The 18,658-nt window shown below is 37.7% G+C and overlaps 1 pseudogene; it reads right to left on the reverse strand.

Moving 5' to 3' along the window:
- Nucleotides 1-5,274: 5,274 nt before the first annotated feature.
- On the reverse strand, nucleotides 5,275-17,856 carry LOC149120579 (MSL complex subunit 3-like; annotated as a pseudogene).
- Between the last annotated feature and the right edge of the window lie 802 nt (nucleotides 17,857-18,658).

Below are 18,658 nucleotides of genomic sequence, written 5' to 3' on the forward strand. Positions count from 1 at the left end.
AGTTCCATTGGAAGTGGAGCAGCCAGGATTTGAACTGGTGTCCCTATGAGATGCTGGCACTACAGGTGATAACTTAACCCACTGCACCACAATGCTAGCCCCATGTGGCCTATTTTTGATTCAAGTATCTCAATCTGTTGTGTGTGTGTGTGTGTGTGTGTGTGTGTAACACCCTAAAAATCTAGTCATCTTGAAAACAAGGTAAAAATCTCAGACACTTCTGACTTTCTATTTTAATAATCATATGTACTAGACAAAAATTTGATGAAGATAAATGGAAACTTATGGAGAGGTGGATGGAAAAGACATGTTTAAAAAAAGCCTCTCTGCCACTGAAGTGGATACCTGGAGATGTGAAGGTGTCATTAATGGAAAGAAAATTTTCCTTAAAAATGAGAAGCAAATGAAGTATTCATGGAACAATTAGAAAACCCTTGCATTGACTAAGTTTAAAGAGTTGTAGAGGGATACAGATGTGGAGGTGGGGAGCAGCCAGCTCAGGCAGGTGTGGTCACTAATATATGATTACACTGAAGAAATTAGTGGAGGCTTAAATGTGGGTTTTCATTAATAATTTGGTTCAAGATACAGTAATTTCGATATTTTACAAATGGAAAGGGTACATGAACATTGGTTTTATAAGGCTGTAGTTGAAAGAGGAATCTTGGTATTGAGAAAAATTAGCCTGCATATAATATGTAAAACCAAGGATAATATCTGTTCACCTAAGGAGTTGGGATGGACAAAGAAATCTATTCAGAGCAATTGAGGAATAGTGATAGGAATAAAAATAAAGTGTGTTATGGTGTACAACACAGGGTAGGTTGCCACATGCCTTTGTACTAATGGCTAGTGTTAACAGAAGGGTGCCTGCCATCAGGCAATGTGGAAGTCATGGGTGAAATTCGTAAGAACCATTTCCTTGAGGTGATTGGGATAGTAGTTAATAGAAGTGACAGACAAGTAAGAACACATAGATGCTGAGTATCTTCAGGTCCTTCAATTTTTTTTTCCCACATAAAGGTGCAGAAAATAAAGTTGAGATATGCAGATCTGAGTGAATTTCTACAGAACTGTTTTCTTCAAGTTGAGGTTTTTAAAGAGTAAGAGGGACTATCGTTGACATTTGATCCTTGACAACTGAAGTATCATTTCTGGAATGCTGATTCAGAAAAATAATAACCTTTTATCTATCTTTAATCCCTTTGTGAAATCAGAAAGTATTTTGTACTTCCGAAGAGCTATGTAAGAATAAACTATGTTTAACTATGAGAATGCACATTCATATGACAGGAACTATATATAAAGATTCACTTCACCAATTTATACTAAAACAAAAATAAAATAAAACCACTGGATAAATAATGTATCCAGGGAAATTACAATAAGCGGTACAATATGCCCACTTTAGTTTCAAAATAGAATTGATTTTTTAATTTTAACATAGAAAAACTTGTATGAGAATAAGTGGCAATGCTATCAGATCATAATAGGCTATCAAAATTAACTTATTTTTGAACTCCATTTTCCACAAACATTTCAAATACACTCATACGCACACACATCAATTTTCTTCAATGAATTATTACTATTCTAAATTTTTCTGACATATTTGTTCATGAACCTTTCATGTAACGATTCACCTACATAACACTGAGAGGTCTAGCTTGTGTTTCTATAAATGCATGCATAATAGCTCACATCCATATCCACCTCACATTTTTTCTCCAGCTGAAAAAATATGCACAACATAGAGTGAAAAAACAAATATTTAAAAATTAAAGTATGACTAGCCCCTCAAAGTCACATTAGAATATTAATTTTCCAAGCTTTAATCATACATGATTGACAAGTAAACATTGTATATATGTAAAATGTAGGATGTGATGATTTATGTATGCATAGCAAAATCATTACCAGAGTCAAAGTAATTAACATATTCATTACCTCACATAGTCACTCCTCTTTGTTTCTGTGATAATAGTTACAATCTCTCTTAACAAATTTCAAGTATAAACTACATTAATGTTAACTATAGCTACCACGCTATGCATTAGATTTCCCAGTCTCATTGCTCTTTTTTTTTTTTTTTTTTTTTGGACAGGCAGAGTGGACAGTGAGAGAGAAAGACAGAGAGAAAAGTCTTCATTTTCCATTGATTCACCCCCAAGTGGCCGCTGCGGCCGGTGTGCTGCGGCCGGTGTGCTGCAGCCAGCGCACCACACTGATCCGAAGCCAGGAGCCAGGTGCTTCTCCTGGTCTCCCATGCGGGTGCAGGTCCCAAGGACTTGGGCCATCCTCCACTGCACTCCCGGGCCACAGCAGAGAGCTGGACTGGAAGAGGAGCAACTGGAACAGAACCGGCACCCCAACCGGGACTAGAACCCAGGGTGCCAGCACCACAGGTGGAGGATTAGCCTATTGAGCTGCAGTGCCGGCCTCTCATTGCTCTTATCACTGGAAATTTGTGACTTTTGATGGAAATCTCATTTTCCCCTCTCTCCAATATTATTAACTATATTTTGTTCTGATTCTGTAAGCTCAAAATTTTTTATATTCCATAAATATGTGATATCATGAAGTATTTTTATGTTTGGCTAACATTGCCTATTGCAATTTGCTTTGAGTCTATCCATATTGCTGCAAATAGCAGCATATTCTTCCTATTGAATGATGGATGATACTCCATTACACACACACACATGTGTGTCTATCTCATTTTCTTTACCAACTCATCTATTGATGATCATTTAGTTTGTTTACTTATATAAATTATTGTGCATAAAGCTGCTATGAAACATGAGAGTGTTGATATATATTTAAGGTACTGATATCATTTCTTTTGAATATGTGCCAGAAATGGAATTGTAGGGTCCTATGGCAGTTTTATTTGGGGAAATCTTACTATTTTTTTATAATAATTATAGTAATTTATACTTCCATCAACTATGTAACCCTATTTATTTATGAAATGGATTGCCCATCATAGTTATTTATATTTGTTTTTATTCTTGCACAAATACACATTATGATTTTTTATTGTATAAAGTGGTCAGTGAAATGATCTTTTTTATGTTTATCAAATAAATTATCTTTGCAAAATATCAATAAATATAATAAATATTTAAGCTTTATTACACAATCATATTTTGGCATTTTATATTTTGAAATTATAAATATTAGAAATTTTTAAAAATGTATTTATTTACCCAAAATGCAGAGTTACAGAGAGGCAGAGGCAGAGGACAAGAGAGAGAAAGATATTCTCCATCTACTGATTCACTCCCCAAATGGCAATAATGGTCAGAGCTGAATCAGGTCAAAGCCAGGAGCCAGGAGCTTCTTCTGAGTCACCCACATGGGTGCAGGGGCCCAAACACTTGGGCTATGTTCCACTGCTTTCCCAGGCACAATAGCAGGGAACTAGATCAGAAGTGGAACAGCTGGGACTCAAACCAGCTCCTTTATTTGATGTTGGTGTTGCAAGCTGTGGCTTTACTCACTATGCAACAGCACCAGCCCCAGATTAGGAATCTGATCTCCTGATGTTTCAGCATTCAAGATTATGGCACTCAACATTGTCTTTGGGCTCATACCATTTAGGGTATCCAGTAACAATTTATTGTTGCTAGGGTTATTTTTAACACTTTGGGCTTCTAACCTTTATACTAAGGTTGATTTTACTTATATTTTCATATAAGAAAGAATCCTTTCTTTTTTGTCAAATAATGTAATGCTTTATTTAATCACCAAAAATAACATGTTATAGAAAGGGAACTATAATATTACACAGCAAAGTATGGCTATAAAACCTCAAACTAGATGGGAATGCTTAATTTAGGTCACCAAAAGTAATGTCTCCCAGAGATGCAATCAAGACAAAGCAAAGGTATAACTGCACATTTGCCATCAATAGCAATTCCCTCTGAAATATTTGAGATTATATTTTGGCCTCGGGTACAAACTAATTTTTTTTAACTTTTATTTAATGAATATAAATTTCCAAAGTACAGCTTATGGATTATAATGGCTTCCCCCCCATAACATCCCTCCCACCCGCTACCCTCCCCTTTCCCACTCCCTCTCCCCTTCCATTCACATCAAGATTCATTTTTGATTCTCTTTATATACAGAAGATCAGTTTAGCATATATTAAGTAAAGATTTCAACAGTTTGCTCCCACACAGAAACATAAAGTGAAAAATACTGTTTGAGTACTAGTTATAGCATTAAATCTCAATGTACAGCACACTAAGGACAGAGATCCTACATGAGGAGTAAGTGCACAGTGATTCCTGTTGTTGACTTAACAAATTGACACTCTTGTTTATGGCATCAGTAATCACCCTAGGCTCTTGTCATGAGCTGTCAAGGCTATGGAAGCCCCCTGAGTTCACCGACTCTGATCATATTTAGACAAGGACATGGTCAAAGTGGAAGTTCTCTCCTCCCTTCAGAGAAAGGTACCTCCTTCTTTGATGACCCGTTCTTTCCACTGGGATCTCTCTTGCAGAGATCTTTCATTTAGGTTTTTTTTTCCCCAGAGTGTCTTGGCTTTCCATGCCTGAAATACTCTCATGGGCTTTTCAGCCGGATCCACATGCCTTAAGGGCTGATTCTGAGGCCAGAGTGCTGTTTAGGACAGCTGCCATTCTATGGGTCTGCTGTGTATCTCACTTCCCATGTTGGATCATTCTCTCCCTTTTTTATTCTATCAGCTAGTATTTGCAGACACTAGTCTTGTTTATGTGATCCCTTTGGTTCTTAGTCCTATTATTATGATCAATTGTGAACAGAAATTGATCACCGGGACTAGTGAGATGGCATTGGTACATGCCACCTTGATGGGATTAAATTGGAATCCCCTGGTATGTTTCTAACTCTACCGTTTGAGGTAAGTCAGCTTGAGCATGTCCCAAATTGCACATCTCTTCCCTCTCTAATTCCCCCTCTTATATTTAACAGCGATCACTTTTAAGTTAAGTTTCAGCACTTAATAATTGTGTATTGATCACCAAAGGGGAAACAAACTAATATTTGTTAGAATTATTCAGCCTCATCCCAAGAATAAAAATAGTTGTCAAAAATGTTTTTAATGCTAAAAAGTAACTAAAAAGTTGGTCTTTGCTAACAACTAATTGCAATACGTACCAAAAAAGCCTAATACAAGTATACTTTCATGAACCTTTTGCAGTTAACATGGCTGCTCATTTCTTGCCCTCACAGATGGTGTTTGCAGTGTCAGAGCACGTTCAGGCACACAAGAAGTAAATCTTAACAGAAATAACTACAGTAACTCAAATAACAAGGCCTGCCTCTGCCAGAGCTCCCTGGGTCGTCATGGCATTTGCACTCTAAGCGAAGAAGCTTATTGTTACCAGCAACATAATAATAAATTGCCCTGGGGTTCTTGGTGCTGTAGTGTGCCTCACAGGCAGCAATGTAAACTGACTCTGGGAAGAAGTCATTATGGTATTCTGCCAAAAATCTCAGAAAGAGATCAAAGTGCTTCAGTAAAGCCTTCAGATTCTTATGAGAAAAGGATATCTTTCCAAGGATTTCTGGAAGTTTTGCAAACAAGAGCAGCAAATGTTGTGTCCATAAATGTAAGAGGGTGGAAGTGGCTTATCACCTGGTGGGTAGTTGTCAGGAACAAGCTTCCAGAAACAGCCTCATTTATTTCATTAGTTCTTCACCCTTCAAAGCCAGCAAATACACCACTGCCTTCCTTGCTAGCTATGCACAGGTGTCTTCTTTTCCAGGTGCAGGAACAGCTTGGGCATGCTGGTGGACATGTCCAGCTGTCGGCGCTTGGGTGAGGCACTGCTCTCAGACAGCCTGTCACAGTAAGTGCTGTGACGCGTGGATCATCTCAGAGGTTGTAAGGCTTCCGGCTTGGCTTTGCGCCTTTTAGGGGTGGCTGGTTCACCCGCAACTGGCTGACTCTCTGTGGACTGTGGTGTGAATGGATTCAACAGAGGTGGGCTAGGCGACAGCTCCTCCTGGTTCCTATTTGTGGCACTTTCCTTAATTGGAAGAAAAAATTTAGATGAAGTCACCTTTTTATACTGAGCTTGTTCATATGGATAAAGCAAAACCAATGGGAGAATATAATCAAAGGTTATCCTTAAGCCATCCACCATCTCCTTACACAGGTCAACATTCTTTTCTGCTGGGATATAGTGCACATTCATGCTGGCGTGCACCATAGTGTGATGGTGACAAGGCTTCTCGTTGGCAGAAAAGGCTGCATTGATAGCAAAATGCTTCACATAGGATTGCAAAATACTTATGATGTTGGTCTGGCATGGAAGTTTCACCAACCCTTTCCTCCTGTTAATACAGTAACAGTCATCCTCCAGCTGCTTCAGAACTTCAGGGATTTCTAGAGTTATTGTTCTTTCTTCCATTTCTCTCTGTTTGCAGCTCCAGTTCTTCTCTCTCAGCCTTCTCTTCAATACCACTTTCTTCACTTATTTATTCATCCTTTTCTTCCGCACTGTCACCAGAAGAACCGCTTACTGAGTTTTCATCATTTTCTTCAACAGGGAGACTTTTTAAGAGAGTCAATACCAGGCAATCTGCAGCGCTTCTTCTTTCTTCCTGTGCTTCTCAGGCAAACTACAGCTTTTCTTACCAATTTCTGCTGTAATCTGTGATTTTCATGAGTATCATGAAGTGCATGATCTTCCACTGCCCATCTACCCCAGCTTCTATTCCAACCATTAAAATGGATCAGGTATTCTGGGATCTTTCTGCCTTTTTCGTCTTTTCCAACAATAACATCAACAATCTGGATCCGATGGGCAGGGTGTCCCTCTGGAGCCCAGGAGACGCTGGGCTGCCCGGGATAAAGAGAGATTTAATGCGAAAGCTGAGGTTGTAGGTGGCAGGCCATCATCAAGGACGGCCTATGCTGCTGTCGCCTACACAAACTGTCAACCATGCTTGTGAACCCAACCGGCACTCAGGGACTGAAGCGCTACTAGCATCCTTTCATTTTAGCTAACATCACTCATTTTGTCTTTTCTTATAAGGGAGATCTACTGGTGATGAACTCTCTCAGCTTTTGTTGAGCTAGGTAGTAGTTATCACTCCTTCTTTTATGAAGAACAACATTGACTGGTATTAGATTATTTCTTTCAGCACTTTGGGAATATCATCCTACTCTTAGCCTGCAAGATTTCTCTTGAAAAATCCACCATTAATCTAACACAATTTACCGTGTGTGTGTGTGTGTGTGTGTCTTTCATTTTTGGGCATTTAACTATCATGTGTTTGGTCAAGTCCTCTTTGGTTGAAGTTCTCTGAGGACTTTTATACTTCACATCCCTGGGCAATCATAGCTATCCCAAGATTTGATATTTTTCAGCCATTATGTCTTTCATTAAACTTTCACTTGTTTCTCATTCTCCTCCATCATAGAGTTCTTTTATATATATTTTTTTTTCTGGATATTGTTTTGTAAATTCCGTAATCTTTCTTCATCAATTTTTCACGCATTTTTCTCCCTCAGAGGGATAAATTCAATGATGTGACTTTAGTTACAAATTCTTCTGCTCAATCAAGATTTCTTTGAACCTTTTTGCATAATTTTTCATTTAATTCATTACATTTTTAGTTCCAGAATTGCAGTTTGGGTCTATTTTGAGAATTGTATTTCTCATTCTGTTCATGCATTGTCTTCCTAACTTTGTTGCCTATGCTCTCATTTAGTTTTCTTAGGTTCTTTTAGGGTATTATTATGAATTCTTAGTCAAACAATTTTCAAATTTCTTTTCTTTGACATGGACAATATATGAATTATATTTTTTAGTTTGCCACATTTATTATTTTCTTATTCTTTTGATGTATATATTTGTTATATTTTCTTTTGAGGAAGTATTCATCACTTGTAGTTATGAACTTCCTGAGAAAAACACTTTGACCTTTCACCATCCGGTCTTCTTAGGGATTTTTGGAGTTTTCTCTGACTTTTTGTAGGGATATGCCAACTCTACCCTCATGTTTCCTCTTGGGGGGATACTCATAAGGTCTTTTGCCTTTCCCTGATCCAAATGAGCTGTGTGAGATCCTGAGACTTCTATTAGTTTTCACTGACATGGTGCCCTGGTATGCAGAGTTAGGCTGCCTGTCTATGTGGGCTTGAGAGCCATAGGTGAAGACTTACATTTGCATTTCTGGGTGCAAGCATGCAGAGGGAACTGTGTAGGGAGAAAAATGAGGTGAATAAATCACTGGAGGAACCTCTGAGTCAGTTTTGGGAGTTCATGGGTGAAGCATACAAACTATGGGCCTCCTGATGGGATATGTAAAGCCAAGGATTTTATCCCTTTGTGGAGTCTGATTCATCCTTGCTTTGAGTCTCCAACTGTCTTTCCTACTCCCAACCTTTCCTAGTATATGCTCTTGGTGTCACAAAATATTATAAGCAGCTAAAATATGGCAGTAAATTCTGATAGTATCCTTTGGTTTGAAACAGGGCTGAAATCACTTTTTAGTAAGGAAGAATGAATAATGACTTTCTTTTATTGCCTCAAACTATCTCTGATCTGGATTTCCTCTATTTGGTCTTCCAAATCTACTCCACACATTTCTCTTTGTCCAGTGTGCCCTAATTTTAAACAGTATGAAATTCTACAGCAAATTCTCTTGCCTTCTAGATAAGTTTGCTTATCATAAGAAATGTCAACCAGAGCTAAAGTAAATACTCATAGTTCTACCAGTTACAATAACTTTTCTACTTTATGAATCTTCATAGCATTGGATCCACCCACTGTGACATTACGTAAGATCACTACAAAAAATCTTGACTCCCTCAGTATCATATAAGTAATTAACCTATTGACTTATATACTACCTTTTTCCGGGAGGATTATTGAATTACTAGCTAAGAATAAAACTTTAGAAATATGACAGAGTGATATGCTATAGAGAATATTACAAGAAAGAAAAGATGAAAGCGAGAGTGAGGGAATATTGATGAGAGCTGAACATCAGAGAAAGTATATACCATAACATTTGTCTATTCAATTTTATGCAGTCACAAATTTTTCTAAAAAATATCAGAAAAATAAAATATTGCACATCTTGTGATTCATTGTGTCAAAAAAATGGAATATGGCTGGCGCTGCAGCTCACTAGGCTAATACTCTGCCTTGCAGCAACAGCACACTGGGTTCTAGTCCTGCTCGGGGTGCCGGATTCTGTCCTGGTTGCCCCTCTTCCAGGCCAGCTCTCTGCTGTGGCCAGGGAGTGCAGTGGATAATGGCGCAAGTGCTTGGGCCCTGCACCCCATGGAAGACCAGGATAAGTACCTGGCTCCTACCATCGGATCAGTGCAGTGCGCCGGCCACAGCGCTGGCCGCAGCGGCCATTGGAGGGTGAACCAACGGCAAAGGAAGATCTTTCTGTCTGTCTCTCTCTCTCACTGTCCACTCTGCCTGTCAAAAAAAATGGAATATGACGAAATGCAACTGATCCTGGGACTAAAGTCAGTAGAGATTGTCTAAGATTTTCATTGAAGTCTTGCTAATGCTGCACATCATGTTCAATACATCATTTAATATAAGTTTAATGGGCTTTTGCTTTATTAAAGTTTTGTTTATTGAGTGGTTTAATCTACAGCAACAGCATCAACACAAGATGGTTAATTTACATAAAAATGCTATTCATATACAACAATGCATGTAGAATGCCATTATTGTACAAGTACAACGTGTACAACTACGAGGGAATGGCTGAGGTTAACAGAGGAAAAGGTAATATGATACATATCTTCCTACGGGGGAATATTTTCACATAAATAAATTCATTTAACTCGATATTGACAACTCTTGACCTATACTAAGTGTGAGATTTTATTTTGTTAATTTTTCATTAACTATTGTTATACAATGCCAGTTAAGAAGAGGCTCACAAAAACAATTGTATTACAAGCAGCAAGGGAGAAAAGTAGAGACCTTTTCAGAGGAGATTCAAAGGCGAATGATGATTTGTGCTTGAAGGAGCCACTTCTCAGTCTGCCTTGAATTGAAGAGATGGTAAAGCTACGTTTCCTCTTGGAAAACTACTGTTTTAAAACTCTACCACCCTGTCAGCTGAGTAAGAAGGTCAGAAAAACTTGATTCACCAAGCCAATGAATGGTAACTTTTAGTTTAAACCTAGCTCTTCTCATTCCTCAGTCTCTGATTTTTGTAATACATATCAATAAAATTTTATGAGCTATTTCTATTAGTATTACTCTGAACATTATTCATGTTTTATTTGTAATACAAATGATTCAACCTTTATTTGTAAATACAAAACACTCAAGTAATGGTGCAACGATCTTACTAAATATTGCCACTTCTCAGTTGATTCCTCCAATGCAAAGTGGCCCTTCAAAAGTAGTTCTGGCAATTCCTACCAAGTGTCCAACTGCTCATTAAGAAAGAAAATGTGTTGCACATATGCTTGTCTTTGACCTTTCTTTTGTAGAACATTTTACACTTAGGGTTTCATTACCTCCTCCAAAATCCTGACAATACTTGGCAAGATCTACAAAATAGTAACTTGATCAGCTTGCCTTGGGGCCACCCAGCAAATCAGTTGCAGCCAAATAAAGGGCAGACCTCAGAAATTTTGATTCTCCCTATTTTTTACTTTACATTATACAAAAATATTTATATGTCAAAAATACAAATTTTCCTTAAGATTTATTCAATACCTCAGTTTGATAAAGAAATTATGCAAAGCAAACTTGAGAAGTTTAACTCAGCTTATAATATTTCAGGTGCTAGAAATATAAGACTAAAGATTATTCAGCTGTTAGCACCAGTAAGGTAGAACTTTCTGAGCCATAGGACTGACACTGTGGAGCAGCAAGTCTTGCTGCCTTTTGTTAAACTGCTAACTCATATCAAGATGACTTTTCAAGTCCCTGCTTCTTTGCTTCTGATCCAGCTCTCCATTAATTCACTTGGGAAAGCAGCAAAAGATGGCCCAAGAACTTGGGTCCCTGCCACCTAGAACCCAAGGAGGTAACTGGTGTCCTTGCTATATAGATAATGACTTGAAATAAAAAAGATGAAGTGACTTGTTCAAGGTCACATAACTAATTGCTGAGTACAAGTTAGAGATCCTGACCTTCATTACATAACATTGTAGTTATGGTCTATTTAATAGCTTTCTTTCTTTACAAGAGCAATAAATAGCTTAATCCTTGATCACAAGGATACATCAATCCATCAAGTCAAATATGACACAGCTTATAATGTCCATTTAGGAAAGATGTTTGCCTTATTTGGGTTTACACAGCAAAGAAGTTGAAATAATTAATTTCAAAACTAATCCAGATGAATTACATCTGATGAAAAACAAATATGAAAAAAAGAACAACCTCTAAATATTCTAAGCAGTTAAATCTTAATAATACAATATAGAAACATGCCAAAATGTGTTTTGTGACTAAATGAAAAGAAATTCAAACAACAATAAATATTAATAAGTAAATTGATTCAGCTTTCAGGATAAAAGATCAATATAAATACCCAGTGTATATCTAAATATTGGCAATAACAATTGAAAAGTAATAGAAAAAATAACATTGATGATAGCACTAATAATCTTAGTAGTGAAAACAAAGAAAATATTTGAAATAATTATATTTATCAAATTACAAAAGATTGATGAAAGTAATTTAAGTATACCCAGATAGACAAATATTGGTCCTGTGTTTATGGGCTGAAAATCTACATTGTTAAAGAAGCAATTTTCTCAATAAATATCTATATTCAGTGCAATCACAATCAAAACAACAGCAGATTTTTTTAAATTTCATTTATTCAAAAAGCAGAGATACAAAAAGAAGGAGAGACAGAGAAACAGAGAGAGAGAGAGTCTTCCATCTGCTGGTTCACTCCCGAAATAGTGCAATGGCTGGGGCTGGGCTAGGCCTAAGCCAGGAGCTTCTTCAGGGTTTCCCACATGGATTTTGGGACCCTAGTAATCGAGCCATCTTCTACTGCTTTCCCAGATTCCTTATCAGTGAGGCAGATAGGAAGTGGAGGACATGGGACTTGAACTGGTGCCCATATGGGATGCTAACATTTTAGGCTGAGGCTTAACCCAGTATGCCAAAGCCCCAGCCCCAACAGCAGAGTTTTTGAAGACATTAATAAGCTGATTTAAAGTTTGTATCGTTATATAGAGAATCTACATTAGCCTACCATCTTTTAATAAATTTCTAAAACTAAAATAATCAAGTTAGCATAGAACTGCCAAAAAATAGACATGTGGATTAATAAAACTACTTTAATAGAAACTAATTAATAGACTTCAGATGTAGACTCACAATACATATTCAGCTAATTTTTACAAAGTTAAAAGTACCAATTTTTCAAAATAAATTAAATGAAGTCTTCTAAACAAATCGTGCTAGTTCAATTAAAATTAACATAAAAGTAACTTCACCTCATATCTTGACTGTATATAATATCCAATATTAAATGGATGACAGACCTAAATGGAAAGCCAAACACTATAAAGTTTCCTTAGGAAGTAATAAGAAAGAAAAATAATTTTACAATTGGGTTAGAGGGCAGTTTATTTTTCAATATGACAGAAAAATCATGAACAATGAATCAATAATGAAACACACACTAATAAATGAAGTTGTCAAAATTCAATGCTTTTGTTCATCTTGAAACATAATTAAGAGAGCCATGTCATAGAATTACAGAAAACGTAATTCTCAATTATGCTTTTGGTAATGATCTTTTATCTGCAATAAATGGAAAACATAACATAGAGATCATCCAATTAAAAATTAGATAACTCACGTGAATAGGTAACTCATCAAAGAAGAGAAGATTTAGAACTAAGAATATAAATACCTGTTGAACATCTTAATTAAAATCACAATAAGGGGGCCAGTTGTGGCATAGCATGTGTAGCCACCACCTGCAGTGCCAGCATCCCATATGGCTGCTCCATTTCCAATCCAGCTCTCTGCTGTGGCCTGAGAAAGCAGTGGAAGTTGGCCCAAGTCCTTGGGACCTTGTGCCCTAGAGGGAAACCCAGAGGAAGCTAATGGCTCCTGGCTTCAGACTGGCACAGCTTTGCTGTTGCAGCCAATGGGTGAGTGAACCAGTGGAGGGGAAACCTCCCCCCACCTTTTCCTCTCCTTCTCTCTCTGTGTAACTCTTTCAAATAAATAAATAAATTTTTAAAAATCACAGTAAGTTATCATGACATACTACCATAATAGCTATTATTTTAAAAAACAGATAGATTAATATGATCTCATGGATTCAGAACTTGTAGAAATGTCATAAATTGCTGGCTGGAATGCCAAGCAATGCAATCATGGAAAAAGCCTTTGCAGTGTCTTATTAATTAATACATACCCTAAGACCCTGAGATACCACTTCTGGTTATTAACTCAGGGGACAAGAAGACATAAGTTCACAGAACAGCTGGTGATATACTTACAAGCTTCATTCAGAGCAACCCTCAACTTTAAAACAGCCCAAATACTCAATAAATTGGATTTGGACTAAAAGATATTGTGGCCTATGCATACTTTGAGTGTTAACTCAAATAAAACAAATCACTGGCATATGCAACATCAAGCCCACATATCCACAACAGTCCAGTCAATGTAGACATAAATGCTTATGCAGTGTGTAGCCACATGACTTTCTGGAAGAGGAAAAATACAGAAACTGAAACCTAGACAGTGATTGCCCAGCCCTGATTTGATTAGTGATGGGAATAGGTCATGGGGCTAATTGTAAAGCGGCACAGGGAACATTTGGAATGATGAACATGTATACCTCAGTTACAATGCTGGATCTACCACTGTACAAATTCAGTAAACCACATTGCAATGTAAACCAAGAAAGTTTGGATGTGAACAACTTTGGTGAACTGCAAAAATTTAAATGGAGTCCCTTAGAGAGGTAGAAGTTATACATGTTACGGACTAATCCAAAGAAAACTTCGGAGATGTTAGGGAGAAAGTTCGTAAAACTGAGTGACCCTTTAGCCTTATTGTTAAGACCCCTGTGACTTACATTGTAGTGCTTAGGTTCAATTTCCAACTCCAGCTCCTGATTCCAACTTCCTGATAATGCAGACCTGCAAGTCAAATGATTCAAGTGACTGGATTCAGGCCACTCATGAGGGAGAACTGGACAGAGTTCTCAACTCCCAGTTTGTGGCTAGGCCAGTCTTGGCCATTGCCAGAATTTCGGGAGTAAACCAGTGAATTTTCTGCTGTCTTTACCTGTTTTTTATTCTATTTATCTTTCACTCAAATTAATTTTTTTTTAAAAAATAATAATCAAGTCCACAAATGTGACTGTAAACCTTCTATACCTACTGTTTGTTATATAGCATAACCATCTAACTTTTGGTTTGAGTATAAATGGTGAACTTGCATAAATTGAAGTCATTAACTTATGTATGAAGAATTGGAAAATAATTGTCTCTTCCTAGTTTTAAGGAATACTGCATAAATAGCTCCAAGAAACACTGTTCCATTTTCTTGTTTACTTTGATTTAATTTCAAAATTAATGTCATAGTCAAAAGCTATTAAACAAAATAATGTAAAGTAAAAATGAAATCCTCCCACGGATTCCTTCACAATAACCTTCCTGGAGTGGGTATTTGTTCTCATGGATTGAAATGCCAGTTTATGTGCCAGAGTTCCACATCTGCCAGTCAGGATTTGATAGCTGATTCCAGCCATTTACCAAAGCAGAACCCTGGTAGCACCAGGTAACAGCTCAAGTAGCTGGGTTCCTTTCATCTGTGTGGAAGACCTGGATTTAGTTTTTGCCTCTGGCTTTGGTCCTGGCTCCTCCAGACCTTTGCCAGCACTGGGAGTAAACTAGATAATGGGAGCTCTCTCTCGGCTCCTCCCTACCCCCATCTGTCTCTTTGCCCTTCGATTAAATTAAATTAAACCAGAATTCTCCAACCTTAAAAGTATCCATTTAAGAGACATGTAAACTGTGATTGTGGACAACTGACTTGGTGTGTGCTGTCCACAGGCACAAAGTAAGTTGCATGTTTTAGGCATATTCTTTCAAGTTACCTGTGTTCAACGTCATGTGCTTAGATGGATCTGGTAAAGTTGTTAAACACACCTCCACATGACAAGCTTGAAGGGCTAGAGAGTGGACTGGCAGAATGGGAAATTCATGTTTCTGATCACTCAGGGTCCACATAGATGATCAGGCTCTCCAGGGCTATGCTTCCCTATGTACATCTTTCAAAAAAAAAACAAACAAACAGACTTTGTGTGAGACAGGCTCACTGTGCCTTGGTTTCCAGTGTCTGAGCCTTTTGGCACAGAAATCTCATGCACACAAGTTGCATAAAGCAGGTGTAGTACTCATGGATAAACAGCAAGGGACAACAGATGCCTAGGGCAGAGAGCAAGCCCGGCCAGTGAGGTTCAGGACAGCTGTCTAGGAATGACAGGACCTCCACTGTGTATTTCCCACTTGAGAGCTCCAGAACCCCAGGGCCACGTGAGTATGCACTTGAAGTGTTGAAGGACAACCTGTTTGTAAGGGAACTGAGACAGAAGCAGGCAGCTATGGTCCCAGTTTCCTCCCCCATCTCATTTTTTCTCAGCAAAATTAATGGTTATTCTTGAAAGCTGAAGCGAGAAATGAAGAACTGGTGTCAACCCAAGGCCATCTGGAGACCTGTCTAGCACACTGCATGTGGGAGCTTGCTTTATTTCACATATTCCATGAGCCTGTGCACAGTTAAACATAAAAATAACAGCTCTCAGACTTCACCACAATTAAGGTTTAGGAGTCAGGATTTCTTTTTTGGAAAATCCAAGTAAAAAATGTGAAATATGTGAGTAAGCAGCTCTAAATACAAAGTTGAATCTGATATGTTTGGAAAAGATAATTACTGACATGCACACTGAAATACTAATGAAGAAGAAAACATTTTGGTTTTCAAGGATTCAGAAGGTGATTTTTCCTTATAAAGAGAGATTTTGTTCCAGCTGTAAGCAATCATCCAAACTTTTATCTTAAGCAGTTGGAAACTGATAACAATATTGTTCCAAAACAATTATTATCTAAAGATAATTAAATAGGCTGCTGCCGTGGTTCACTAGGATTATTCTCTGCCTGTAGTGCAGGCACCCTGGGTTCTAGTCCCGGTTGGGGTGCTGGATTCTGTCCTGATTGCTCCTCTTCCAGTCCAGCTCTCTGCGGTGGCCCGGGAAGGCAGTGGAGGATGGCCCAAGTGCTTGGGCCCTGCACTCTCATGGGAGACCAGGAGGAAGCACCTGGCTCCTGGCTTTGGATCGGCGCAGTGTGCCGGCATTTAGCGGCCAGTTTGAGGGGTGAACCAATGGAAAAGTAAGACCTTTCTCTCTGTCTCTCACTATCTAACTATGCCTGTCAAAAACAAAGATAATTAAAGAAAAGGCACTTGACTCTAATATATTGGCAATTTCTATGATTACTTTATAAAGAAGCTATGTAGGAACTTCCTATATCTAGATATTTAGTCTGCTACTAAATTATATTGAAAAAGCCTTTATCAGGAGTAATTATTTCTGTTCATAGGTCAATGATATATTTTCTTTATTTATAGATTGATTTTCACTTCTCTCTGAATAATTGCAGCAAAATTATCACAAGTAATATTTCACCTAATGTCAAAGAAATTAATTTATTCTTTTCCATATTCACATCTATGGAGTTGTTCTATTTTCCAATTGTCATTTTTCAACCATGGCCTCTCTCCTTGACCCAGAAAAAGCCCCCTTCCATGTCATAGATTGTCTGGTAGTTGAAGCTGTGTTACAGGCATCTTCTTGGTTGTGGGACAGATTCAAATGCTCACTTTGCTTACCTTGCTTTTTTTACCTATCACTAAACCCAATCTTTTCCTAACTATCCACACAATCACTTCTCCCTCCCCAGTTATTTATAATGTAAGTTGTGATGAGAGGTATTATGTTCAAAGTACCAAAGGAACAGTGCCTAGAATTCCAACACAAGCAATGATTGCGTGTCATTTCTAAACTTATTTTAAGACCCTAGTGTCCCAAGTTCATATTTGGCATACATGAGTAAGAAAAACTCATGTTCATTCCATTAACTTCTATCATTTCTGTTTCATTCCATTCTCTCTCTTCCTTACAGAATGATAGTAGCAGTAGTAGGTATCAGGTGCTGACCCACTGTATCTGATATTATCTTATGCATGTTATGTTTTGATTATATTTTATTTTCCTGTTGGAGGTGGAATTCTGTTTCTCCTTTTTTAAAGATTTATTTATTTTGGAAATTGAAATTATAGAGAGAGAGATCTCATCTGTTGATTCACTCCCCAGATGGTCACAATGGACAGGTCTGGGCCAGGCCAAAGCCAGGAGCCATGAACTTCATCTAGACCTCCCACTTGGGTGGCAAGGGCCCAAAATTTGGGCCCTTTTCCACTGATATTTCCAGGCCATTAATAGGAGCTAGATCAGAAGTCATATAGCTGGGACACAAACTAGCACTTATATGGGATGCCACAGGTGGTGGCCTTTACCCAGTACCCAACAAGACCAGCCTGGAATTCGGTTTTCAATCATAAATTATAAATTTGGAATTTGGGTTCATAAAACCACCCCCACAGACTTGGACAATGCCAGACTCATATGCCATCAGTCCAAATAAGAAAATAACACAGATTTATACTATGGAAATTGTGAATGAAATTAACAGAATTGGCATTTGCTTCGTGTGTTTTCTGTTGCTAACAACACAACAGACTGGGCAAAGTACACAGGAAAAAGACTTACCCTGGCTTGTGACGGTGGTCCAGGTTTGAGAGGCCACATCTGGTGATGGCTTTCTTGCTGGTCAAGACATCGTCTTGCAGGTGGAGGGCACCAGTCACTACGGAGCTTCTGTCGCTGGTCTGTTCTCAAGATAATCTGTTAACCCAACGTTCACATGCATAGGTTAACCCAGTCATGATAACATCCCACCTTGGTCCCACTTCTTAATATCTCATAATGGGGATTAAATTTCAACAAGTGTCAGAGGAGGCAGATACATTTACACAACAGCAGCAATCTAGAACTGTTTCAAATATCATCTAACCATGTGCTCGTCTTATAAAACTTTGTAGAACTCATTACTGAGACATTTTGTTAGCTTCATGTGTCATTTTTTAGGTCCAACATACTTTTTAGTTTATTTTTATTCATTATATATAATACTTTTATTAAGCCATGAAGCTAAAATTCTAACATGTCATTTGTTTAGGAATTATTTTGAAAATATAATGAGACTATAAAAATATCTGGAAATAGTATTTGCTGGAATAAAAAAAAAAACAGCAAGTGTCCAGTTGGTCTTGAACCCCAGCTGGCATTCCTTATTGAGGTATGATTTATGAAAAGACACGATTCTACAATTCCAAAAATCTGCTGATCTTTCCTGTTAATAAATTCCTGTATACTAATGAATAACTGTTCTAGGACCTGAGAAGGCAAGATTATGAAATGAAGAGCACATTTAAACATTCACCTGTCTCAATCCCACTCACTTTTCCTTTTTCTTTAAAATATTTTCTGACAGATTATAGTATTTAGTTTATTTGTTTATTTGAAAGACAAAGAAACAAAGACAGATAAA

The sequence above is a fragment of the Oryctolagus cuniculus genome, chromosome 19 (genome assembly GCF_051225735.1).
Source record: "Oryctolagus cuniculus isolate XC-2025 breed Fujian yellow rabbit chromosome 19, ASM5122573v1, whole genome shotgun sequence".
Taxonomy (NCBI): domain Eukaryota; kingdom Metazoa; phylum Chordata; class Mammalia; order Lagomorpha; family Leporidae; genus Oryctolagus; species Oryctolagus cuniculus.